At 40.3% G+C, this 27,607-nt stretch overlaps 1 protein-coding gene across 14 annotated transcripts in view; it reads right to left on the bottom strand.

Annotated features, from left to right (window-relative positions):
• Nucleotides 1–27,607, bottom strand: part of LOC310909938 (poly(rC)-binding protein 3-like) — a 497,258-nt gene that overhangs the window by 124,515 nt on the left and 345,136 nt on the right. Inside the window, exon 1 of one of the 14 annotated variants that reach the window (XM_083862314.1) lies at nt 15,946–15,991. The exons of 9 other annotated variants lie outside the window; for them this stretch is intronic. The gene's annotated coding sequence lies outside the window, so the exon portion shown is untranslated. 4 more of the 14 variants (XM_083862324.1, XM_083862323.1, XM_083862325.1 and 1 more) reach the window with 4 other exon arrangements.

The following is a 27,607-nucleotide window of genomic DNA, read 5'->3' as shown; positions in this document are numbered from 1 at the left end:
AAAAAAGAGCAGGGGTGGGGGGTGGGTAAAAGAAGAGGGTGGGGGTGGGGGAAGACAGCACAAGGAAGGGACAGAACAGTTCCTGCCTCTGTAAGCAGTCCCTGTGCCATTCCAATTTAAAGACAGACTTTCTGACAAACACCCTGGTGGTCATGTTCATTGCAAGCCAAACGACGAAGCAATTAAGGTGCGAGGGTTACCCAGGCACAAAAAGAAGTCACGATATAACAATTTTAAGCCCACAGTGGTGCTGTGGTATCAACTTCTGATGCCCTAGCTCTTCAGAAAATCATCCTTTTCCAGCTCTGATTCCCTGTCAAAACGGATTAATGCACCATCAGTGGGTCCCAGCTGCCTTACTCCCAGCCCAGCGCCAGCAACGTTTAGGGACTTGATGTCCCAAATGCAGCTGGGTCCCAGCTCAGACTGGCATGCATTCCTCAGCCTGTGAGTGCAGGACGCACGGCCTCGGCTGAGATAACAGAAAAGGGAGTGTTACACTCAGTGGTCACTCGTGTCCTATTGCCCACCTCCTCTCTGGGCCCTCTAATGGGTACAGACTTCCCTCTCCTTGCCACCAAGGAAACTCTGGGACTGGGAGCCTGTTTTCCTATTTAACCTTGCAAGGGTAGCCCAGCACAATGCAAGTGAACTAACTACAAATTACTGCTCAGATCTCAAAAATCTGCTTTGTTTGCAAAGTAATCTCCCCCAAAAAACAACTGCTGACTTAGGAGCAGATGTAGTTTCATTTCCAGTGCCTGTGAGGTGAAGCTGTGGAACAGCCACTCCTGCTCATCCCAGAAGGTACAGACATAAGACAACAACTGGTCCATGCAGCATAACTGACTGTACTCAGCAGACAAATCAAGCTAGGAGGTTTTGTTTAAAAAAAAAAAAAAAAAAAAAAAAAAAAAAAAAAAAAAAAGAGAGAGAGAAAAATTAAAAACCCAACACAAAAAAGCAGAAAAACCAAAACTCAACCAAACTATCCACAAAACAAAAAGCCCCAAAATACACCCCTATTCTCTCTCTGGCAGTTCAGCCACAAGCACCACAAGCAGCATGTTCACAGGCTCCCTGCCCATGCCTTGCCTACTATAAATGCTTTAAGAGCCTATAAATACCATGGGGACACACATTTGTGGTGCAGAGCCCATCCACTTTCTGTTTCCTGGCCTCCATCTCCAGATGCTGGACAGATCTGCAGGGCTGGAAGGGCACTCCCAGACTTTTGCAGCCAACCACAGTAGCACAGCAGCATCATTTGTTTCGGAAACTAAACAACACTGAGAGCCTCAGCTGTAGAAACCAAATGGCTTCTTTTGATCTGGAGATCCTGTTATCTCCACGTCTGTCTTTCACCACACATTTTTCTTTCGCTATTTACGTACTACAGCACAAACTTCCTGGGCAGGCTATTAATCTGGAATGATGCCAAGTAAATAAATAAAATAAATAAAATAAATAAAAAGCCCTTCGATATCCTAAACTCAGGCACTCATGGAACACACCCACCCTCTGGAATGCCCCTGCCCACCCTCCTGTTAACAGTAATGTCATGGGCATTCAATAGACCTGTTCTACAGATCAGAGAAGTAAACCAGGAATAACCATCCTGAACCCCTCTGCTCCCAGCACGGTCTGGCAAGACAAACTCCCCATCTAATAGTCCAAGACTGACTTTAGGAAGGAGCCACTCATTTACTGAGCAGAAAAAAGTAATCAAAGCCATGTCTCTGCAGATTCAGTGGCAGTAAGGTATGAGATAAGACTCCAGCCCCAGGGTTTGAAGACTTCTTCCAAATGGCTTAAATCTTCTCCCTAAATCCGGTTATTTTCTAATTCTGGTTCAATTTTTGCAGTACTTCCCCTTTCCTTGGGCTTCCTTTGGACTGCATTTCAACTTTTCAGTACTAACACTGCTCTCCCAGATCTCAGTGACTGCTAAATTCAAAAGGGAACACACTGGATTCATTAGACTACTTAATAACATCCATTCTGGCACTAATCTTAGAACATTTAATGCATTTAAAACTTTTTTTATTACTATTTAAAATAACCAGTATAACCTAGCAGTCAAAATGGATTTGCCAGAATTGGCAAGGACCTCCACCAAAAGAGAAAGCAGACACATTTTAAAGACAGCTTGCCTTACTCAACCTTCCCCTGAATTACAACAAGAGTCATCCTTGCAGCAAAGTATTTCTTAAATATTACAGCAACACTTAATTTTTTTCCAACTGAAGATGATGAAACAAATTAATCTCTGGCACAGACTAGTATGGAAGTAGATAAGAAACGAGACCACTTAGGACATTGCTAAATCTGAATGGGAAGAATAAGAAACCACCAAAGGCAATACAATTGGCACATAATCTTTTAAGTGTTTACACTGGAATAGATGAATACACTGGGTAGATGAATTTGATAATCAAGCAACAAACTGATTTCTTACTAGTTCTGAAATTCTAGGATTCACTCAGGCTAATATACAAGCTGCTAGTAGTGTGAGTTTTTCCACAGATAAGTAATTCAGGAAGTAAAACGTTCTAAATGTTACTCAAGAGAGGAGCAGTAACAGTAGAGAAAGAATTAGACAAGTAGGATAAATTCAGCTGAAAAAGACTATTGAGTTGGAAAATGCACACTACAAGTAAACTACAGCAAGCTAAAACAAAGACTTTTTTATTTATAAAAGTTACTACAGATGCCTTTAATAGAACCACATGATATTTCTAGGTAATTCAATTTATGAATGTAATTCATTGTTGAGTCATACAAACGGAAAACATTTTGAATTCTAGATAGATAGACAGTTCAGAGATTTGATGTACTGAGGACATGAGTGTAGAGTGAAGAACCAAACCAACCAAGCTTCTAAAAATTTAGAGGCCTCCTAAGCACAGGAACAGAAGTTGATTTTTGAGAGTCCTGCCAGCAGCTATCTTATGTGCAGTTATTCTTTCTATTTTCGAACTATTGTTTTGTTGCTCACTTGAAATGAAAAAACCCGATAAACACACATGAAAACTACCCAAAATCCAAACATATTTCCAGTAAAAATGAATTATTTATTTATTTATTTATTTATTTATTTAAGTCCACAAGCATTAAGTTCATGTACTTTAGGGGAAATATTTTCCACATTCCCATTTATTTGTCTTAGTCTACAAGAGAATAGTAATCCACAGACATTTGAAATATGCCGATGCAGAAAACAAGGGAATATTTACTCACAATAAGTAAAGCTATTCTTGCTTTAGGCTGGAATATGTGTGGTACCGAATGCTGTCTAGAACCACAGAGCGTGATGCCATCTGAAAATAGGCTCAACATTTGATTGGAGATTGAAGATTATTTTGCAAGTTTGATCTGTTTGCAGGAGAAGCAACTCCTGGTCTTTGATGTGCATGCATCTCATATAAATCCAAGGAAGCAATAATTGAAGAGTACAAAGTCATGATGTGACCATAAATGAAATATTGCATGCAGCTCTTATCTTCAGGTATTGCAAAAAAAGATATAAAATAACTAGGCATATACAAAGAAGGCTAACTTAAATGATATAGGAATTGGAGGATAAGACACCGAATATGAAGACAGACTAAGGAAGCTGAAGTTCTATAATCCAGAAAAGAGGATTGAGCAGAATATGATCATAGTCTATAAATAACTTATAGGTAACAATATAGATGAAAGAAGAGAATTATTGAGAGTCTTGGTAGAGGGTAAGATGACAAGCAACTTCCTTGAACTAAAGAAGGAAAAACTGAACAGAAGAATGTAGGCCAGACATTTGCAAAACCTAATACCCCACAGCAGCATGCAAAATAATTTTAATTTTAATCCATTTTAATCAAGGTGGAGTCACTTTATACGTGTGGCAGTTCCAAGTAAAACAGGCGAGTCTTGTGCCTCACAGGACACAGCCCAATCCTCTGGTGTCCTGCCAAATGGACTGGGGTTTGTTTTGGCATCTGGGTGCCCAGTAGCAGAGATGAATTCAAAGGAGACATGGAAATTGAGTATAAACATAGAAAACAGGCTGTCTAAAAGAAGTATTTTTATTTCCCCCTGCAACTTATGGGAGGCAGGTTGATAAAACTAACCACAGACAGGAAAAGTGGCATTAACATGGCAAATGACCCATCATAATACTTAAAAATGGACATACATTGGGTGCCCAGGATGTGCCTCAAACAGCAAGAACAAGATCCCAATTAATCCAACTTGCAAATTTCCACATGATGTCAATGTAAGATATACATTCTCATATAAATTGTAATAAGTAAGCAGAGATTTACCTCAAAACTGAAAAAAGTGGATACATGCACATGAAAGATCAGCTTCTCCTGCAAACAGATCAAACTTCCAAAATAATATTCAATCTCTGACTTTTCTAATACACTCAACAGAGCAGTAGAGATCTACAAAAAAGACAGGAAGCTAGCCTTATGATTAATATGAGATCCAGAAGGTTGCTTTGAATGGGGGAGATGAGGGGGAAAGCCTGCCTTGAATATGACCTTTTTTTAGTTATTTCACTGCTGAATGTTCCAAGTGGTTGAAATGAAAATATACAAGGTTTGAAATGTTTATTCCTACTGAAGCAAAGTGGTGATGGACACAGTAATGTTCCTGTACTAACAAACTTTTCTACATCAACAAAAATATTATCTCAGGGATATGAAAAAAAATCCACATACCAAGGTAAGCTTTTTGTAGCTACACATACTGCAGAGATTTTAACACTCCATTTCCCATCTCATGGACATACCACATTCACTTTCCACTGGTCCCATCACTGAGACATGTATCTTGACAAAGTCAATCCTATTTTCTTTTACCCCAACAGAAGGAGCCATCCAGGTTTAAAACTCAGAAGGTCTTCTGAAGAGGGCAGTGAAAGTTAGGAGAATGGATGGAGAAAGAACACAAAGCCTATGAAAACACAATTTCCATGGGCAATAAGAACACCGAATCAGTAAGGCTGGAAAAGACCTTTAAGATCAATGTGTCCAACCATTAACCCAGGACTATCAAGATCAGCACTATGTCCCTCAGTGCCACATCTACATATCTTTTAAGTACCTCCAAGGGTGGTGACAAAATCCCTTCCCTGGGCAGTATGTTCCAGTGCTGGATAACCCTTTCAGTGATTTATTTTTTTTTTTTCTAATATCCAATCTAAAACTCTCCTGGCACAACTGAAACTGATTCCTCATCCAATCACTTTTTACTTGGAGAAAAAGTTCTCATCCAGATACAAGCTGGAGCAGAATTGCGCATCACTTTCACAATGAGATGCCATTTTGTAGCCAAAGTCAACAGAAGAGTCTGGGAACTTCATCGTGTCATCACAAAAATTGGATATAGGAGGACAGAGGATCCCAGAAATCCTCAGGGATTAGACAGCAACCTGCTCTCGTTCTACTTCTCCAACAGATTAATCAAGGACAAATTCTGGCAGGAATTTTGTGGACATCTCATCCTCAGCATCTTCCTTGGATGTTACAACTGGGCAAGGCTACCTACAGCTTGGACTTTTATCACATTTGGTCTTCTGAACACGTGGTAAGACTCAGGAAAGCCCTCAGAGTCTGTTCCAAAGAAGCAAGGCAGCAAATTAATGGAATACATTGAAATAGCTGCTTCAAGTTGCAAAAACTAACCAGGTAAACCATATTAAAATACAACTAGCTACAAATACAAGATCATTTCTGGCTATAAATACAGATCAATGGCACTTCAGATTGACAATGAAAGGAAGATATTTGTCTCCGAATCTCCTTCAATACCATTTTTGTCACCAAGTCACTATGCATATATACAAACCATACATAGGTATGTAAATTAGGTGCTCAGTGGTTGGACAGAACTATTGAATTTGACCAAGTATTAACTGAACAATGTAAGGTTAAAATTAATATAGATGATGTCATACCTTGTTGATCTCACATCATAAATTTGAAAAGGTATTTATTTGAACAAACACGTTTCTGTAAGTCCTGCTTTTGGAAGAAAGAAGTGAAGGAAAGAAGTGTCGAGAGACTTTTATAGGCAGCAGCTATTCAGGGCTGCACACATGAAAACTTGCCTCAAACATGAGCTATAACCCCATTTTTGTTTATTACTATAGCCCATCCATTTGACATCTACCCTAATAAATGTTTTTAATGAAAAGCATTCAAGTACACACCCTGTTTGTTGGCTTTCCCCAGAGTGCTGAGGCTCATTAGGCAGATTATCAATTTTCTGCAAGAGACGTCTGCACAGTTTTCAAATTTTGACTAATAATCTCTTGAAATAAGGCTTGCAGCAGAAAACATGCTGAGCCAAACTCATCACTAGACTGAATCTAGTGCTGATGTGATTTTTAAAAAAGTCTTTGCCCTTAGCTTTAGACATACTTGCAGGGCCAAAGTGGTTTTATTCTGTGGCCATTCCCAACCCCCAAAAAACTGCAATTACTATTAAGAAAATGAAAGTACCAATCCAAAACAATTTAAACAGAAACATTTCTGTGCAACAACCCAGGCAACAAAGTTTCTCAAACTTTTTTCAGAAAGCAGTAGTAACAGCACAAATTAGTTTCCTTTTGAATGAGGGCAAACATAAAAAACACATATTTTGCCCAATTTGCCAACATTCTAGAAACAAAAGCATGCGCGAAATTTAGTACAGTACGAACCTGAGAAAGTTATAGTTAAAGATTCCGGTCAATTTTTTCAACTGAGTAAGAATTATTATCTTTGAAATCAACACAACCAAGAAAGGACTGTGCAAAAATCTCAAACTCCTCACAAAATGATCCTCTCATGTAATAAAATATATGTATCTGAAAAATGTGAATTGCATTAGCAGCATAGGAACTAGAAATTTATTTAAGGTGTTCCTGCAATCTTTCAAGCTTGTCCTGTATATTTTAAATACATTATTTAGAAATAAAATTATTTTCTGGTAGCTCAGATATATTCTCATGAGATAATCACATTTTGATGTATGTTTAAGTATGATCTTAGAGGCATATAGAGCTAAATTGAAGGTGACATTTTATTAGTAGCCATAGGCAATCCTAGTTATGGCTACTTGCATTTTTATTTATCCTCCAATATATATATGATCTGCTTTCAACTTTATTGAAGAATAATAATAATAATAATAATAATAATAATAATAATAATAATAATATTCTCTGTAGACTGGGTCATTCCTGTCTAGAGATGGGAAATCAGAAAGGTCACAAGGTAAAAAGAAAACTCTATTTTCATAGGAATTTTAATGCATTTCTCTGAGTGGAATTAAGGTGCTTTAGGAAGGTTTAGACATATATTGGGGGATCCTTTACACCTGAGCCAAGTAAAAGCCCATCCATCTGTGCAGAATAATCTGTGTTTAATAAAAGCACAGTAAAATAGATTCCTGTACACTTTTTTGGTAAAGTCTTTCTTCCATTTTTCTGCCACCATGCCAGTAACTCCACACACCCACTCAAAGCATGACTGGGGCTGTTTCTTAACCAGCAGTAAAACAGGCAAGGAAAGGTCACGGTGCTGGGAGATTTCTTTTCAGACAATAAACAGGATTAAAAGTGAATAGGTCCTGGTTAGCAGATCACCCTCAAAGGAAACCCAGGAATGAAAAGGCACAGCCCAAAGTCCAAATTGTGTGTCAGCAATCTCCTCCCAGCAAATCTGGGGCCAAGAAGCAATGACTAACAGAACTGTATATATACATGTATATATATACACATACATATATATATGTAATCCACCACAAGTGGTGTTCATACAATTGCCCAGTCAAAAACCAAAGTAAATAAAGAGAGCCTTGTCAAAGTTTACCAAATCCAAAAGTTAAGGCTACCTTTGACAGAAAAAGGGTAATAACAGAAAATATGGAAAATATCAAGATAGGTCACTTAAATGGTCATACTTTTATTATTTTTTCATTGCAACTAGAAATCAGGAAGAAAGAAGGGATGTTTCTAAAAAATCAGAAAGTGTGATCCAAGCACAATAAAGTACATTCACACAACTGCAAGGAGCTTGTTTCACCCACTGGCTAGGAAGTACCACTGAGGGGTATCACTCATCAGCTGGAACTCAGCAATTGGCCATGGATGTGATCCTACTCTGCAGCAGCACGGAACAAAACAGGTGAGCTACTCTTACAATCAGTCATGACAGTCCTCATAGCTGCAGAGGGAAGCAATTTGCATTTCCAGTGTTTAAGCTGATGCATTCTGCTCCACAGCCAGCAACAGGAACAGCTGTGTGTGTGAAAGTACTGTGTTACAACTCAGTGCCTTCTAAAAGCATGCTTTTCAATACATGGGGGAAATTACTCAGAAACTCTAATTAGCTATCAGTAAGAGGATGAATACCACAATGTCACATATTAAGTTGTAACAGGACATGTCAACAGATTAACTGGTACTGAAGGTCCTAGAAATATACTGGCAATCAAGGCTCCTGTGAACAAACAGGAGGCCAGAAGCAGCACTGGTTGGAAGTGTGGGAAAGCCACATCCAGCGTGTGACAGTCACCTCCAAACAGACACCTCCAAGTGCAGCCAGACTTCTGTCAGGATTGGAGGCTGCCTAGGGATCTGGTCCAGTCAGTCAATGGAAAAATAATAGCTTTAGGAGGCTCCACCATCATGGCTCATGATGGAGTCTTTTGTCAGATAAATATCATTCTGACAAAAACAAGAGAAGCTTCTAAAATTTTAGCAGCATTTTAAAACACGGGATCAGATTCTGAGAATCTTACTCACCTGACATTTTAAACACTGAAGGGACACTGGATTTTGTAACAAGCCAGTTTCAATAGCTCTTATAATTTTTATTCAGCTTCCTCTACTCCACCCCAGTCACTGTGGGATGCTCACAGTAAATTAACAGTGACAACCTCTTCAATACCTACTAGGCATCTCTACTTGTGCACTGTGAATGCTGATAGGGGAAGGAGGAAGGGAGAAACAAAGTGCATCTCTCTCGGTGGCTGCACAGAGCCCTTGCTCTTCACAGAGAAATCCAACGGTGTAACTTTTCATGTTCCCTACTACTCAATCAAAATCCACCTATCTACATTTCTCTGAATTAAAAAGACTTGGCACTGCAAAGCTGATTCTCATCACTGTGAATGAATACTATAAACTTGTCTAATGGAACAAAGGTAGAGCTCTTATGTCTTCCTATCTGCAGGACCAAAATATTTTATTTTAATTTACTCTCACAGGTATAGCATACACTTATAAAGAAAGAAAACAGGTTTTTTAATCACTTTGAATATGTAAGGAAATCTCCACCAGATCCCCACAGATTAAGGACCTTCAGTATTTAATCCAGTACTATATAGTAATTATTGAGCCTATACAGTAATTATTGAGTGGATTTACAGTATTTACAAAGGTTGCATAGTCCTCAGTGTTTTACGCCTTTTTTTATTTAAAATCTCTGTTGTTATTCTTTAGAATGTTTAATGTTAAAACACAGCCAGTAATTTTCTATTTGCTTTTCTGGGTACATGGTGGCACGTAGCTAGAACTATGCTAATGAGATCCTCAAAGTATGGAGAGAGTTTAGTTAACTAAGTGAAATCACAGAAAAGTCATTTTATGGTCTTCAAATCTCAGATTCTGTCCTTCTAGTCATTAGGCTCAAATGCTGAATAAGTGCTTTATTGACCACTGACAAGAAAATATATGCCATCAGGGGTAAAGGTAAATACAGGACTAGATGGTGTGGACATTGCACCAAACAGTTCACTACCATGTAGACAGATCCCAAAGTATTCTTTTTCTTGGGAGATGTACCCCTCTTCATTTTTCTGTAGTGTGCTCTGCATCTGGGATAATATTAAGCTTCCCTTGTTGCCACTGAGACAATCAGACTGTTCAGATTTCATTTCATAAAATCCTAAGATCAGCAATAATATCTGTATTTGTTTGCCAACAAACATACAGCTATTTGTATGTAAAAGATGATAGAAGTCTTTTCCTAGACCTCCACATTCTCTGTGTGCAGCTGCCCAGACTCCTGCTGCCATGCCTGGGACTGTTGTTCTGACACAGCCCACCCCCACTTTCTAAAAGTTGGCTGAACATTCAGAAAGCCCTGCTGTAAGCGTCACAGTCAAGTCCTCTTGTTGGTTTGTTTAATTTTAATGAAATCAAATTCTTTCTTTCTCTCTTATTACAGACATGTGCCTAAACGATTCTGTAAAGCAAATGTTGTTCAGTAAACGTACTGTGAATCTAACAGAAATAAACCAGTACAGGACAAAGCAGAAAAGTACAATGTTTTCCTAAGCATTTTCACTACTTTTAAAAAATCATTATTATTTGAAAATATTTATCTTAAAATGTTTGTAAGGTCAAAAAAATCCAAACCAAAACAAAAACCAACACCCTGCCCCCCCCCCCCAAAAAAAAAAAAACACCCAAAAAACCAACCAACAAAAAAAATTAACCCACCAAAAATCACACATTCAAGTTATTCTCCAGACCATTTTGTGAAAGTTTTCAGGTGACACTGCAATAAATCCTGCTAAAAAAAAAATTGCAGCATCCTCCTCAGGGAATTGTTATCAAGCTACAGGCTATCTGAGCAACTAGATTATGCAAAGAACAACAGGTACACGGACTCTTTTTATTCATTTTGTAAACCTGCTGCTTATTTATTCCACACTGTTATTCAGATCCTGCCACCGATGCCCACATCCCCCACAGGAGGAAAGCCTGCGGAGGTCACTGGCTGAGTCTGGGCAGTGTTAATCGCTGCTCAATGACTCCCAGCAGCATCAGGATACTATGGACAAGCACACACCTCCAAGGAGGTGCACGGGGAAAAGAAACTTCATCTGACTCTAAATGACCATGACAGCTTTGGGGAAGACAAGGTCTGATCCAAGCGGGAGCCAGAACTGGAGAACCAGAATTAAAAAACTTTACCAACTCCTTTGGGGGAAGAGATCAATTTATGTCGGTCTGCAAAAAAATTTTTTTGGACATATAAATAATAGCCCTTTATATTTTAAATAACAATGACTTTCTATACTAAATGTTTTTTGTGTCTCTGTGCTGAAGGCTTTCAGGGCTCAGAAAGCAAGTCAAGATGCTGAACAGCATGTGTGTACACAAGATGACAGGCTCTGGCAGGGGACACAAAGGCTTCAGAATACGGGTGAGTACAGCGAAGGGCCACCCGTGTGCACAGGGGTGATGGGCTGTCTGCTAGAAATCTGGCAGAGTGTGCAAAAGGGAGTTTGTTAGCCTGAACTTGACTTCTGTGCCTGACTGATGAATATTAACATACAATTGCTCTTGCTGAATATCTCCATGGCTCTATGACCACTTCATGGATGCTTGCACGTATTACTATCTCCCTCTTCCCTCTCAAAAGCCGATGAGCACTATACTCTTAGGGGTAAAAACACACACCCTTAAGACCAAGTAGATGTCTGTTACGAACTTTCCACTTGATTTTAATCCAAAAGAGCTGGCATTGAGCTGCTGTTTTTTAATTAAAACCTCCTTTGCTCAGTTGTTTTTTGTCTTGTGGAGCATCTATCAATCAGGAGGAGTCACCGTAGGATGCACTCGGCAGCAGCAGGCTATTTCATCCCTTCCCCCAAGCCCAGACACTGACTTTTTCCTTCTTCCTCCCCTCCCCAACTTCATTAACTAAATGCACTGAATAAACCTTAACATCCCAGCTAAATCCTATTGGCCCTGGATTTGCTGCTTAATGCTAAAACCCAAGCGACCCATTTTTCTCCTGTTGATACTTCTATTGCTGATGGCAGCCAGCAGAGAAAAATACCCAACTTTAAACTATTTTCACGTAAGCAACAAAACCGAAAGCATTCACCACTCATTCTTTCTGCTGCTGCTCACAAACTTTACGTAAGCTTTACATGACAAGTCAAAGCGCCCCTTGCTTTTGTGCTTCATAGGCAGCACAGTGAGCCTGTTGCTTAGCAAATGATTACAACAGAGTGCATCTGTTATTAAAAGTGCAACTAGGTCTCTTTTAAAGGAAAATGCTCTTGCAAAGTCTATGAAAATTAATTTCTGTGCATTCTGCAATCCCCAATCATGATGTTGTTATAAACGTCAGAAGATGGAGATCTCACTAACTGAAAATCTTGAGGAGAGAATAACAGAGTAAAAAAGATTCAGTGCTGCAGAATCATTTTGGTTGCTATCCTTAAGTTTTGCTTTGAACTCTAAGTTTGTCCTCCCAGTTTCACATATGCCACAGAAAAGGCAAAAGATTATTCACTGCACCCCTTCCTCCCAGCTGTCAGCCCTCATACTGCACCCTAGTTATAACTCCTGCACGTCATCTCCCCTCAGCTCAGCTACCCAATGCTCCTCCTTGGTCTGTGATGACAAACAAGAACCTCAATGGTTCTTCCCAGCTCCCGACTCACTCTTTCCAAAGCACCCAAACTGGGTTGTCCATCCAGCTGCCAAGCCTCCCTGCGATAGCACTAAGACCTCTGGCTCCTGGTGTCACCCGCCTGCCTTTACTGCTTGCTCCACCAAACCTCTGACCTCTCTTCCACCTTAAAAACATTACACCATGACCAACATGTGTTTTTCCACAACATCTGACACTCCAAAAACCCTTCCCCCCTCTTTTCCACCTCTGCCACACACGCCTGTGGCTGCAGTCACATCGCTTGTTATCTTTGCAAGCAGCTCCACAACTTTCCACGGCAGTGATACACCCTTGTCCTGCTGCACGGTCCCTCTGGAGTTGTCCCTGCCTACAGCTCTGGTTCGTGCCTGAGATGTTTGGTTAACAGAAAATTCCCTGGGAAAGGAATTTCAGAAAACCAAACATCTCAGACATGAACCAGGGCTACACTTGCCCAGAATGCTTGGACCCAGGCTCCCAGCATTCCTAAGCAGGAAGGCCACCTCACCCTCTGCTCCCCCATGTCCCGTCCTTCTCCCTGGGTACTGAGAGATGTGAACCCCTGTCCTTTCACCAGGACAGCCTCCTACCCTGCAATGGATCCATGGAAAGCAGTTTCACACGCAGAAAACTGAGCACTTTCCCTCACAGCTTGCAAAAGTCGCTCACCGCATTTTCAGTTATCTGTCAGAGTGGCTATTCCAGCTTGCTCTTGGGTAAGAGACCAACCAGCAGAGCAGTCTTTGGATTTGACTTATATTTTTAATACCACATTTCACTTGACTTTATTATCAACACTCAGTGCCCTACAATACCGAGGCTGGCTTCTGAGAAGGGCTGCATCCTGAACTGCCTACCTCACGGACACCCAGTCCTTTGCCCAGCAAATTCCTGCAGCATTCAGAGGCTGCAAACGAACAAGGAGCCTGGGCATTTGCTGAAAATGCAGCTATCCTGAATAAAACTTATATTTATAAAGAACCTAAAAGCAAACGCAATCTAGCACTGAAGATACGTGGCACAGGTTACGATTATTAGCATGCTGTCTGGTACGAGAAGGCTTTCAAATAAAAACACTTTCTTACTGACGGTGCACTCGCGGTAATGTATTTCTTACCAATACCACTAATGGAGCGTTCATCATGTTTCTTGCAACAAGAGAAATAGATTGAGCCGTGTAAGAATAAAATTAAATATATCCATGGCGCTACACGTTATCATACTGCACACACTCTACAAATGTGTTTACACAGGGTCCTTGAAGGAAGTAATGGCAACTGAATTCAATATTACAGAAATATTCAAACCAGCATAAATTGGAAGGCACGGGAGATAAGGAATATAACCAGTAAAACAAACGCTTATATTCTTGAGGACTTTTTTTTGCAACAAGGACACAGATGAGAGAAAGAAAGAAGGCAAGGTCTTCTGTAAGAAACCAGCTATTCCAGACTGAAGAAAATAAAAATATTTTTGTTCTCCTGATTATAGATAAGGACGGTATGGAGCAATATCCACATGATTCATCAAGGTTTTTCCTTGCCTTGAATACAGTGAGTAGCATACTAGATAAAGGACATATTTCTTAAGAGGTTTATGAGGAAGCAAACCTCAGCTTTTCTGTTTATTTTTATAAACTCTTGATGGATTTCAGCACGGCCTATTCCTCAACTCTGCTTTGAACCATTCTCTGTGGTAGTTCATGAACTTTGCACCAGGAATCTTTTTAGGGATAAGCAAAGGACAAATGGATTACCAGCTGCTCAACCCCATTTTTCACTATTGTTCTACTTCTAGAACCAAATACAAAAGAAACAAACAAGACCACAGCTAGACTGGATGGTACACACACGTCTAACAGATACTCATTTATTTCTCTTAACACTTGAAGATAGACATGCAAAGGAATTGCCAGTTATGACTGCATTTTGCTGCCTATAATTTATGCCTGAGCATTTTTATGTTTTTAAACATAAAAATATGTTTAGGTAATATGCATTAACTGAGTGTTCTTTCAGTCGCACTAGGAACGTTATTAGAAACACAAACACAAGATGTACACTAAACACAACCACATCCACTAACAGGACATTCTAAGAGAGGCATAAAAGAACATTAAAACATCATTTAAGGCGCACAGGAACAATTTTTCTTTCCTCTTCAAAAATAATACTATTAATACCCATAGTAATGAGGTAGGAAACCCGGACTCCTTTGTTATTACTATTAATTTAAAACTATCATATATTTTTGAACTTTTCTTTAGGAAACACACACTCGGAAGTTCACTTTTCCCCCAGTGCAGCTGAGCGCGGTTGACTCAGGCTGTTTACACAGCAACTCATAAACAACAGCGAGAAAACCCTCCAGAAACATTAACACTTGAACGAAAGGTGGTAACTCCCAACGCCAAAACAAATCCCAAAATACGGGGCAATATTCCAGGCTGGTTGCCTGTGACAGCGATGCTGGTTTAGGGCACGTCAGAAACTTACCAGCCTTTGCCTTCCCAGTCCCCGCGCAGCCCCGTGCTCTCCCCGGCCTCTCCCCTCACGCTAAACTCGCAGGGCCATTCCCGGGGCTCAGGGGCACACACCGAGCACTCCGGACGGTGCCGTCGCCTTGGAGCTGCAGGCCCGGCTCGGGCGGGATCACTCACCCGAGGGCAGCCCGCGCTTCCCGGCTGACATTCCCTGCCGGATCCCCCTCAGCGCGGCGGACAGACCGGCCCCATCTCCGCACGGAGCACTTCTACCGCAACTTGTTGGGCTCGGGCTTGTACAAGCGGAGTTTTCCCGGCTTGGCCCGGCAGCTGTGCCGTCCCGGCCCCCGGGCTCCCCGCGGGGCGGCCCCGCTCGGCTCCCCCCGTTCCCGCTGTTCCCGCCGAGCCTCGGGAGCCCCGAGAGCCCCGAGAGCCCCGAGAGCCCCGGGAGCCCCGCGCCCTCCCCCCGGCAGCGCCCCCCGGGCGGAGCGGGCCCGGCCGGACCCACCTGCGGATCGGAGCGGATCGGATCGGAGCGGCGCCGCTCCCCTCCCGCCGCGCTCCCTGCGCCGACAGACGGACAGATGGCCGGATGGCCGGCAGCCCTCGCCGCCCTCCGCGCTGCCGGAGCGAGGGAAAGCCCGGCTCTTTTTTTTTTTTTTTTTTTTTTTTTTTTTTCCTTCTCCCCGTTTTATCCTCCTCTCTTCCTCCCTTGGCTCAGACCCTGGCAGATCAGCCCGAGTGTGCTCACGACACCCCCTCCACCAGTCACTTCAATTAGTGCCACGCCAGAGGAGCTTCTGCCCAAAATCTGCTTAAGGAAGGGCCAGAGGGCAGGGCAATCGCCTTTGCTCAACAATGACCAGAAGCTGCTATAAATATCCAAACAAAAGCGCTGGCAAGGCCAGAAATGTCATATCCTAATGTGATAAAAATTGTAAATATCCGTTGTATACCAGAAACACAAAGCAAGAAAATAAGTTGGGTTTTTTTTAAATAAAAGATTAAAAGCAGACACCACCTCCTTACCCTCTCCCCCAGTAGGTGACCTTGCAGTGTGTTATCAGAGTTGTGTGTTTCTGGGTGCCAAGATATTATGTTTTCGAGGTCCCTTTGTGGCAGCTGCTCGCTAATATTTATAGGTACCCAAATCTGAGCACTTTATATAACCGAGTGCCTGACCAGGGCTGGGCAGAGGTGCATTCCAGCCCCATGGATTTGGTGCACCAGACACACAGCACAGTGTGACTTACCTTGTTAATTAAAACACTAACGAGAAGTTCCTAATACACCAATAAGTAAAGCAATGCATTGTTACAGCACAGATTGGGGTGCATCTATATGAAGACTGGAGGATTTAATGTAATTTGACTCAGACACATTTTACACTAACATAAGCCAGTGCTGTGAGTGAGGAGAAACTACAGCCTGAGGTTTCTAACTACACAGTGAGCTAGAGTCAAAAACTAACAAAAAAACCAACAACCAACCAACCAACCAAACTCACAAAAAGCCCAGAGACCCTTGATCAAGCACAGTGCCTCCACCAGCAGTGCCTGGGCTTGTGCACCACTGCAGAAATGTCCAGTTCACACCGGGCAAGTGGCTGGATGCCACTGGTCCTCACATGGGGAAGGCAGAGTGGGAGAAGGGAGTGGTTTGGGTCCCATGAGACTGCTTGTAAACTCTGCACTGCCTTCAAGATAGTAATTTCCAGCCTGTTGATGGCCGGATGACAACAGCTAAGTTCATCTCAGGCGAAGCCAATAGCCACTGTCACCTAATTCCCTGCCCAGACATTCAAGAATGCAATCATTGCAGAGGGAGGGCACTCAGCTCGTGTCCAAGTCTCGTGCCTCAATGTTTATGTACAAATCTGTGTAAAAGTAGTTAATCCTATTGACCAACCGCATGCTCTTTTAGAGCCCAGATAAAGGCCAGCTGAAATTAACCCTGTATCTCCTCTGTCGGCTTTCCATCAACTCAAAAATCAACTTCTCTTCTACTACAAATAAATGTTGTTTTTTTCCATTTCATTCCCATGCTCTCTTCTGATCACACTTGTTTGTCCCGCTGCAGTGAACACTGCTTTCTCAAACTAAACCAATTCACATACAGACTCATTCTCAAAGCACCCTTATCCAGAAAGGATGGTCACAGAGGGTGTTTGCTGCTTTATTAATTCCCTGAATTTGAGCACATGCCCAATGTAACGAAGAGTGTACTTTTAGAAGACCACTTAATCTAAAAGAGAGAATATTTAAGGGAAGCTCATATGAAACTCTAGTCCAAAAATCTCATATGCAGGCTTGCAAGAACAAAATGACCCACAAGATTTCCAGACATCCCGGATTCAGCAGGGACAGAAATATACTTTATTTCAACAAAGAATTGTGAGTAACCTTTGAGTGTACAGATGCAAAACAATAACACCAACACGAACAACACAGACTGAGCATTGTTGGGCCAAAGCTGCCAGCCCATGGGCTGACAAAGCCCTCCCTGATGACAGAGGAGAGGGAAGCAGAGATCGCCACTCCAGCACAGGCATGGCACAGGTCTGTGCAGCCCAGCACAGCAGCCACAGTAATGAAAGTACATCCAGCTGAATTCCCAAGGTGCTCCACGCAAAATGGCTAATTAACCCTGCCAGTTCCACTGGCTGGTCTTTACACAGGCTGCTGCCTCTACTTCAGACAGGGCCAACTGGGTGGGTTGGCCACAGCAGCAGGACAAACATGTTTTGCATTGCAAAAGAGTGGACACAAGTCTCACTGAAGGAATAAAAACCCACAACATAATCCTCAACAACAAAAACCCCTCCAGGTAAGCAGGAAAAAGATTTTTAGAATAATAAGCTTACTTGGCAAAAACATGAGCAATGACTTAAATAACTGCATATTTGTGACTGAATAACAAGACAGCAAAAATAAATCACTAATGGAGTGAAATGCAAAGCTCTGTGCGTGATAGAAAAATTTAGCCAGTCAGGCAGATGAATAAATATGTGGAACTGAGTTACTGATGCTAGAAGTGACAGAAAAATATCCTTGTCTCTGAATTCTTGGTGGGGTTTGTATCTTTAATTTTTGTATCTGTCATTCCTGAGTTCAAAGAGGGGAAATATAAAGGGTTATATTAAAAAAAAATTCTCCTTTCACCAAAAGGCTCTGCTTGTATTGATCTGTCTTGATCTGCTCCTCACCATTTTGCATGCTGCTTTCCTACACCAGCTTTTCCAACCTATGGATAGAAATGGCAGAGGAATCTTGCAACCTCCCTTAAGGACTGATGAAAATGTAACAAGAGACAAACTGTATGTATGGATATATGCCTCACAAAGGAATATTCAGAAGTGTGAAAGTATTCCAGATGCCATTTGCTTTTCAGTTCAAAATGCTCCATTTGAAGATAAATCTAAGAGACAGATGACAGAAATCTCCCTGACTGAACAATGTTTCAAAACTAAAATGTACAAATAAAAGATACTGCTTAGTTTATAAACAATTTAATGTATATTTGCAATTTTAAACTGTTAAAAAAATTTCTACCAATAGATCACTCATTTTATAGAGAATTATGCATTACCTGGAAGTGCTTTAAGTTAGCTCATTATGGAAATAGAAACCTGGATCAGATTCATTGGGTCCTTGCATATGACATAGTTTCCTGGAGAAGGAAACCTGTGTACAGAAAGCTATCCTTAAGCACTGGTTGAAGTTTTCCCTTAAATACTGTTTTGTTTGACAAGTGAAAACTGACAACACCACCAAATCATCTAGTATTAGTGTTCTTTTCTTTTACATGTCCCTGCCCTTGGACAAAAAATAATAATGGCTTATGCTATTCCTTAGCCTGAATAAAATGTTGCTGTTCCGGAGATAAAGACGTATTGAGCTGAGCAATTAAATAGCTAAATAAATGAATCAGCAGAGCAGAAGTGACAGATTTAATTACTGCTTAGAGCGAGGAAGGGGAACTAATTATGGGGTTCATGAACCGCGTGCCATTCTTTTCCTTAAGCATGTGCTTCGATTCTTCTGGATCAAACTCTGCAAATGCAGTAGCACCATGCACTAGAGTAAAAAAAAAAAAAAAAAAAAAAAAAAAAAAAAAAAAAAAAAAGCAGAAAGAAAAAGAAAAAGAAAAAAAAAAGAGGCAGAAGGAAAGGCACAAAAAGCTATCCAAAATTTGGAAATAAAGTCTAATCTTTAAAGAAAGAATAGTCAATACTCTCTTCTAAAGGCCCATGTTCAATTGACTCCATACCATGTGTTATAAGAGCTTGCTTTCAAATAGATAAACACTAAAAATTTTGTTGTCCAAAAATGAAAGCACAATCAAGTTCACTAGATGTGAATAAACCAAAGATTGCAACAGAAAGCTGTGGTAAGTGAGGCATAAAGCATATAGCTCTATTGAGTGATTAGGAGCCCTGTTCATCAGAAACTATCTGTCGCTGGGAAGCCTGAGAAAGCTTTTGATCCCACTACCTCTCTCCTGCTTTGGTCAACCCACCACTCCAAGCAAAATATCTCAGAAAGATGCTTTTGTGGCCACTACAGAAACACTAGCTCCTTGGTTTTTGCCTTCTGTCTCATTTCTGTAGGTTGCATTTACTTTATCATTCTAATTTTATTTTTGTTTGATAAAACTGTCAATGCCAATTATTTGAGCTTCACATTAAACTCATGATCCTAGTGGTATAATCCCCTAAACATAGAATTCTTTTCCTCATTAGTGGGAGGGAGAAAGGGATAAAAGCTCACATATACAGCATTTGAATCATATCATTCAATTAATTGAATAATTTTGGTTTACAGCTAACTTGTACAGATAAAGAGAGACAGGTATCATTTCAGGAAAAACAAAAGTGCCAAGCTGAGTTTTTAAAAATGAATTAGGGAAGGGAAGAGAGGAGAAGTCTTTCATTCATAGCCAGTAGTTTTCTAAAATTATAATCTCATTATGATGTCTGTTTTAGCACAGTTTTAAAAATCTACACATTTGCTTGGTTTCCACAAGTACTACAAAGAGAGAAAAAATATCTCTGGACAGTTGACCTCATACACCATTCTGAAAAGTCAGGCTTTTTACTCCACTGACTTTGAAAATGTTAAAAATGCAGGACATGATGCAAACAATAAAACATCTTATGGCTAGGAAAGATCTAAATCTACCCCAGTTTAGTTGTGATCTCCTTCCACACCATGAGCAATTTTGTCAGAATGAAAATAATTGTGTCCAAACCCAGAGAAGTAGGCTGATCCCTTGGAAGGCTCACTGAACAATCACAAATGCCATCATCATCCAAGATTACAACATCAGCTCTGCTTGACTGAAATTCTGTCTTCTGAAGGCAGCCAAAACCAAGGTCTATTGCCTCAATAAAGTCCAAAACGAACTCTATCTTCAAAATCAGTGTCTATGTTTCTGTATCAAAGGAGACTGTATCGGCAGGGAACTAGGAGCACAGTACATCCAAGATAAGATAAAACTGGGATTTTTTTTTTTTTTAAATGGAATTATGGTATAGCTCTATACAAGTGATAGTCTTTGCCTGGAATTCTAATGCAGTTAGATCAGAAGAAAATGCACTTTGTACCTAGACATAAAGCAAAGCAGAGAGGAGCTGATCTTCCAAAAAAGACACCACCTGAAACACTGGGTACCAACTGCATTAACACTCATACCATATGAATTTTACAGCATCAGATGTCCATGTTATTTAAGTGTGATGTGTGTAAAATGCCACAAATGTACCAGTGATCATGAACCTTGCAGAACACACACACACAACTGATATCTCATAATAGAGGTATGATTACCTCAAAATAACCTCAGTTGAGCATGATGAAAATTAAAGGATCTCATGGGCAGGGGCAGCTTGTCAGCAGACTGGGAAGGACAAAAGGAGAATGTGCACTCTTGGTGCACAACACTCCTAATCCCAGCAGGCAAAATCAGCAGTATTTTACTAACAATTCCCTGCCAGGCTTACATGGAAATAACCTTTTAAGTGTCTGAGGTGTCCCTCTCAAGACAGGACATGATCAGTATTTGCCTGTACATCCAGAAGCAGAGCCCCAAAGGAATACAGGGCATATAGGAATGGAAGCCACACAGAAGTGAGCTGATCCCCTGGGAAGAAATCTGTCTATGAATCCACCCTCTTCTGCTCTCACTGCAGAGCAGTGCAAGAGAAATCCTTCATGGGATACTTGGAAGCGGAGTCATGGTTAAGTATACTCTGGAAGTGAATCTGTCATTGCTTTATTTATACCCTTTTGCTCTTTTCCTTGTACTTAGATATCTGCCCCTAGGTCTTGCTTAACATAATTTTGCAGTGTCTCACCACCCAGCCAGCCTGGTGCAGTGGAGAGACAAGATGAAACCAGTAGATTATCAGTAGAAAAGAAAGAAGAGTGCACCGGGTGTCTTGAGACATAAATGTCTCTTCCAGAAGGGTCATAGAAGACCAGAGCTGGCAAATATTTTTTTCCTATTTTTAAGGAGTCACTGGCTTGGGATGACTTTACTATCAGGGAAAGGATTATCTCTAACAGCCATGAACTAATTCTTCTCCTGCATGCTGGCAAAGCAACACTCCACAGTTCTGGGTGAGCCCTGGGTTTTCAAACAGCCTATGACTCTGTGTTTGGTTATTACAGGGAAGGTAGCAGGTCATTTTTCACTGGCATGGGGAGTGTGCCATTTCATCATAGTTGCCCTTGGGAAGTTTGCTTGTGCTGCTTTGCAAAAAAGTGACTAAATATACCAGCAGGTGTGAGGAGTTGCTAGCTGTCTGGTACAAAGAAGAAATTACGGTGTTTTTTGTATAAAGTCCAAATAACATTTATACACTACGGATCTCAGACCTAAAAATAATTTAAAATCACCCTCCATTTTCTTCTTTAAAATCTCAACAAAGTACTTTTTTATGGAATGGCTTCCTAATAGTCCATCGAAAACTGGAAGCAAGTATCCAGCCTTCACTGGGGACTAATATAAAAACCAATCAAGCTCCTTGACAGTAATGACAACTGAAATAACGAGAACCACTGTCCAACTAAAAAGCTGAAGTAAGCCTCCAGCCACAGTGCTCAAAGGGTTTTCACAAAGAAGGGCAAGGATGTGTGCATACAAACATCAGAGCTTGCTTACTCTTGGAATAAGCTGCATCAAGGAAAAAAACCCAACCGAACATCCAGAATTATGCCAGAAATAGGAAGAACTAGCTAGAGTGCAGCCTTAGGCTGAGCCTGAGCAAAATTCACAGGAAGCTCCTTCTCTCTCCTAGAGCAGTAGTATACTGAAGAGGAAGCAGTCATAAGGAATATGAAATAAGAAATGAGAACTCATAAGCCTCATAATACAGTCCTTGATTTAATAGAGATGACAAAAAGGGGATTTATAATATGTTCTGTGTGACACTTATGAAGAATTGTAAAAAGAAATTAATTAATTAAATGGAAAGCTATCTTGATTTGTGAAACTAGAGAAGCAGTTACATTCAAAAATTCTGCCACTATGAAAAACACTGGCAGCAACATGAGGGGATATCGCAAGCCCAGAATGGACCAAAAGAACAATTCAGAAATCCAAAGGAATGGTTCACTTCTGTCTCTTGAAGTCTGAGGGTCAGTTTGAAGGAACAAAGCTCCAGGAAACAAAAATCAATCAGACAGTTGTGGAAGAGACTTGGGAAGTTCCATGTACGATTTCTGAATTTGGCTACTAAATTGGTAATGTCTGGAAATTGATAGAAGGTATGGAAATTACCAAAATCTTTCAAACACAGGGAAGTTTGAAAGTCAAAACTGAGCCTTTGCGATTCAAATCTCAAAAGCAGACAGTGATGGCAGACCATGCATGCATGCATCCATCCATTCTGAATGAAAATTAGTTTTAATATTACAGTATTGAATTCACAAATAACTTTGGGTAGAAAAAGAAGAAACTGAGATAGCCAGAGGTGGAGAATCAAACACTGATAAGGTCACCTGCATTGTGGAATGAGTAGCATGCTGCATTCTACATTGAGACCAAGGACGCTCCCGGAATTTCTAAATATAAGTAATGCCATGATTATTCCTCATTTAAAAATTCCTCGCTATAAACTTTTTGCATGCCTTTTATTCTAGAGCCAGCACAAGACCTTTCAACTGCTCAGACAAAACTGACAGTCAATCCTCCTAAAATAACAGATGGGACAGGGCCACCCCTGCCTGCCACAGAAACAGGGGGAATTGCAATGGAGAGATCTAGAGGATCCATGCTGTTAATCTGGCTGCCTCCAGGGAATGGTAGCAGTCAGCTATCACAGCTGCTGGCACTGGGCATTCTACCAGTAGTTTCCACTCCTACTTCAGGGGCAGCAGGACTTTCAGACAACATGTTTTTTTCCTGTCCTAATATGGACAAAATTAGGGTAGACAGATGTTAAGGGATATGCACTTTGTCTTTTCAGGAGCCTGCTACCTTAGACAGTTTCTGCTTTGCTTGTGCTCACAGCCAGTCCAGTTTGCTGCTGAAAGCTGAAGACTCAATTTAGCTTGGCTTCTTCTGGACTCTCAGAAGATTCAGCAAAACTTAGGTTCACTGGTGTCATAATGCTTCTGAGAATCAGGGGCCTTGACCCTAAACTTATGAAATCCACCTTATGTCGATCTTAATTCCATCTCCAGAGTCATCAGGATAAAATCATGCTCAAAAAAGCAAATAGTTCACTTCTAATGATCAAGAATATTTTTAACATGCTGACTGTATTGTGCTCTTCAAGTTCCTCATGAAAGTGAAATTGCAGTGAAATTCTCTATGTAAAAAGCTACAGTGAGATATTGCAACATAAGAGTTATCAGTGTGTCAGGATACAACATGACTAGTTTGATCAGGAAACTACTGTAAAGAGCTGTAGAGTAAATTAGAGATTATAGATGTAAAATCAGAAACAACTTTAAAATGTATATTGGCAGTTGTTCCTTTTACAGGACCATCGGAACATGTTGCATCAATATTGGTGATTACACTCAAATTTCAGTAAATTTTAGTGTTTCAAGCTGAAGTCATTAAAGCCTTTTGGAAGTATATTTGCTGCAGCTTTTCTGACTGATTATACTGCTGTTGCCCTGTAGGATAGCAACAACAGGAAAAAAAGGTAGAACAATATTTTTGTTCAACACAAAATCACATCTTGCTATACCATAATGACTTTTTATATCAAACCCCATATTTTAATTCCATTATATTTTTTTAATATATGAAACTTTTCTAACGGAGAAATAATTCAGTGATTCCCAGCAAATTCAGACCCCTTCTTCACCTGCAGATTCCCACTGTGCCCTCTTGAGATTCACTTTGTCTTTCAGTGCTTAGCTTCAAGAACATAAAATAATAATTTTGTCCTATCTCACAGAGCTACTATTAGCACAACCCATTTATATTCTGTAGCATTACAGCATTATGGGACAAAAATGGTTTATATATGTACCATTCTATATGTACATTTGCCACTGAACTTTTTCTAAAAAACCCACAAAACTTAAATTTGTCTCTTGAACATTTATTTTTTCATTTTCTTTTCTAACTTCCATCACCTTGTTTTGCTGTGTACTGTGTTGTGTCTCCTGTTATAGTCTTGTTGTTTCAGTCACTTTTCTGTCACCTAACTGTGATGAGGTTTCTTTCAATATTTCTTTTCTCCACTGTTGCAGTCTTCTTATTTCTCGTATATTGCCAGTCTCTCTTGGTTGAGAATAGGTAACTATTTTCAAACTTACTCAGGTCTTTGTACCTCTTTTCTTCTTACTCTGAGCCTTTCCTTTCCTGTGTGTGAAACATGTTGCTTTGCCTCCTGAAGGAATTGTCTTCCTTTATAGGGGTAAAGGAGAGCCCTACACTCACAAGTGTTCACTGATGAGGAAGCAGAGAAATCAGAAAGAGTGAATGATCAGAGAGCTTTTATTCAGGATACATGAAGGCCTTTAGCATTGTGTAAAACACCTCAGAGATAATGAGTGCCTCAGGGTAGGGATCATATCTGCCTGAAATAAGGGTTTCTCCAGTGCTCAGTGAAAAAAAAGTTGCTAACCTTGCAGACGCCTTCAAGTTGCTAGAGCTCAAACCCCAAAAGGCTTTACAGGTTAAATTTTACATCTTGAACCCAACTGGGAAAAAAACTCAAGAGCTGTTGCACGCGACAAAACACATGGTTTATGGGGGGATAGCAGCCCAGGTGCTGATGGCTCCCAGCTGCTTATTCCCTTGTTCTGTGCTGTGGATCCTCAAGAAGTGCAAGACAGAATCAACCAGTGCTGTCATTTACCTTGATTTCAATCATTTGGAGGACTCAGATTTGTCCTCAGAGATATAAACTAAAAGGATCATTGTTAAGCCTGGTAAAAAAAAAAAAAAAAAAAAAAAAAAAAGCTCGCAACTGCAACTTGGCCTTTCAAATAAGAACTCAGAATCTAGCAGAACTCCTAGAGTAAGAATGGATATGTTATTTATACATAGGATGAGGTTCATTTTTGTATTACTTCCCTTTAAGGGTGGTAGGGGCATTTCTGAAGTTTGATAATTGCTCAGTTCCAAAAGGCAAGGTATCTTCTCCCTGCAAACCTGGAGAAATGTTAAAGCTGTCAATACATTGCTGGAAGGCCTTACCTTGGAGTTATGACTCTAAACAGATTCACTATTTTTGTGCAGAGCAGCTGCCTCAGGGAGAAATCAGCAACTTTCCTGGAGTGATTCATGAGCAAAAGCTTACAGGATTCAGTCCTATGAAGGCACTGACATAATCTGGTACCATCCTTGCCTTCTTCTGCAAGAGTGCAGTGCTGGGCCATTGCCAGAATATACCCAGGAATCACATCTGTACACACCTGTTTGCAGGAGACAGAGCCCACTGTTTGGAATCTGCTGATTAAATCTGGCAGGGGCTCAAGGATGAAATCTGCCTCTAGTTTGGGGGTTCTGTTCACTATTCAAATCCCGTCCAAGCACGTGGAAACCTTGCTGTCTCAGTCTTCCTCATTACTGAGGCAGAACATGCATACACACGTGCATATATCCACATATACACTTCTATCTATATGTGGGTACAATTTTCAGAAAACACACAATTTCATAGTTTTATAGTATTTTTAGACTCATCTCACAGAACTGTAGAGCAAGCTGCACTGAAATTGTTAGTGTTTCAGAAGGGATTATTTTGGTATGATCACTTTTTTATTTATCTGTATGTTTTCCCAACTTGTTCTTTCTTCATTCTGCTCCTTTTCTATTCATTTTTGCAAATGTTTTGTCTTTTTCTTTTTTTTCCCATGGTTTGAATTTTATGAGCATTCCCTACATGTTTTAGGGCCTTTTCTAAGGAGGCACTAAAGAGAGAGAAAGCAATTCAGAAAAAGAACAGTAATACTTTAATAACTTTAACTACATAAAATTATAGAATCATAGAATGGGTTGGAAGGGCCTTAAAGATCATCTGTTTCCAAACCTCCTGCTGTGGGCTGGGACACGTTTCACTAAACTGGGTTGCTCAGAGTTTAATCCAACCTGTTGTTAAACATGTCCATGGATGGGGCATCCCCAGCTTCTCTGTGCAACCTGTTTCAATACCTCACCATCCTGACACTAGAGAATTTGTTCCTTATATCTAATCTCAATCTACCCTCTTTCAGTTAATGTCAGGTCATTTTGGAGGGAAAGGCAGGAAATGTGGAAAGAGAAGCTCCCCAGAGTTGTCATTTTTTCTACACCATTTCAATATACAGCACAGTAATGGTGATTATAGAAGTTCTTCTGAAAGTGGAAGTTTCCCAACTAGAAAAATATAAAAAAATATTAACTCTGGAAAGTTAAATCTAGTAAGTCCAGCCAAAATATTACTTTGAAGCACACATTTCCAAAGGCATAAAATGAATAATGAAATATTTTTTAAGCACATCCAAAACAGGAAGTCTGCCAGAATGTCTGTAGGGCTGATAAGTAACTTGGATATGAAAGGAGAACCCAAATAAGATCAGACTCCACCTTAGCAAAGTGAAAAGAATTTTTTTACATAGGTGTAAAGAACACTATGGAATAGACTTTGGAGATTCCCAGGATGAAACTTTCTTTACAGGGCAAAACCCCCTTGCTGGTTAGACAGTAGGAAACACAGAGAAGAAAATGAAATGGTCACTCTACAAAATTCAGAGAGATTTCTAGTAGGTCAGTGTAGGGAAATGCACTGTTCAGCATAGTCCTCAGTAATTTGGTTAAGGCTGAATAGTGAGGAGAGATTAAATCACACTAGATTATTTAATGTACTAAAAGCCAAAGATGTCTGAAAATTTGCAGAATAATCTCAGTTCTTTGTGATTGGTTATAAAAGTGTGGACCAAGGTTAATGCTGATAAATGTTCAGTCTAGAACAAAAAACCCAAAGAGTCCTAACTATACATACCCAGTGATGAGCTGTAAGTGAGCTGCTACAAATCCGAAATATGGCTACTGCAACTGGTGAAACCATGTACCATACCATAAAAACATCAGCCTAATGTAAAAGGAATATCATGAGTTGTTAGGAAAATGAAATGGAAGAGAGATTATGAGGTTGCAAAGAAATTACACCTTATCTTCTAAGGCCCAAGAGACTCACCTGAAGCAGAAAACATATAAACAATGATGTACAGATAAGTGAGAT

Source organism: Zosterops lateralis (assembly GCF_965231275.1).
Source record: "Zosterops lateralis genome assembly, chromosome: 1".
NCBI classification, from domain to species: domain Eukaryota; kingdom Metazoa; phylum Chordata; class Aves; order Passeriformes; family Zosteropidae; genus Zosterops; species Zosterops lateralis.
Note: the sequence above shows the minus strand (reverse complement) of the source record. Positions and strands in the feature narration are given on the sequence as shown.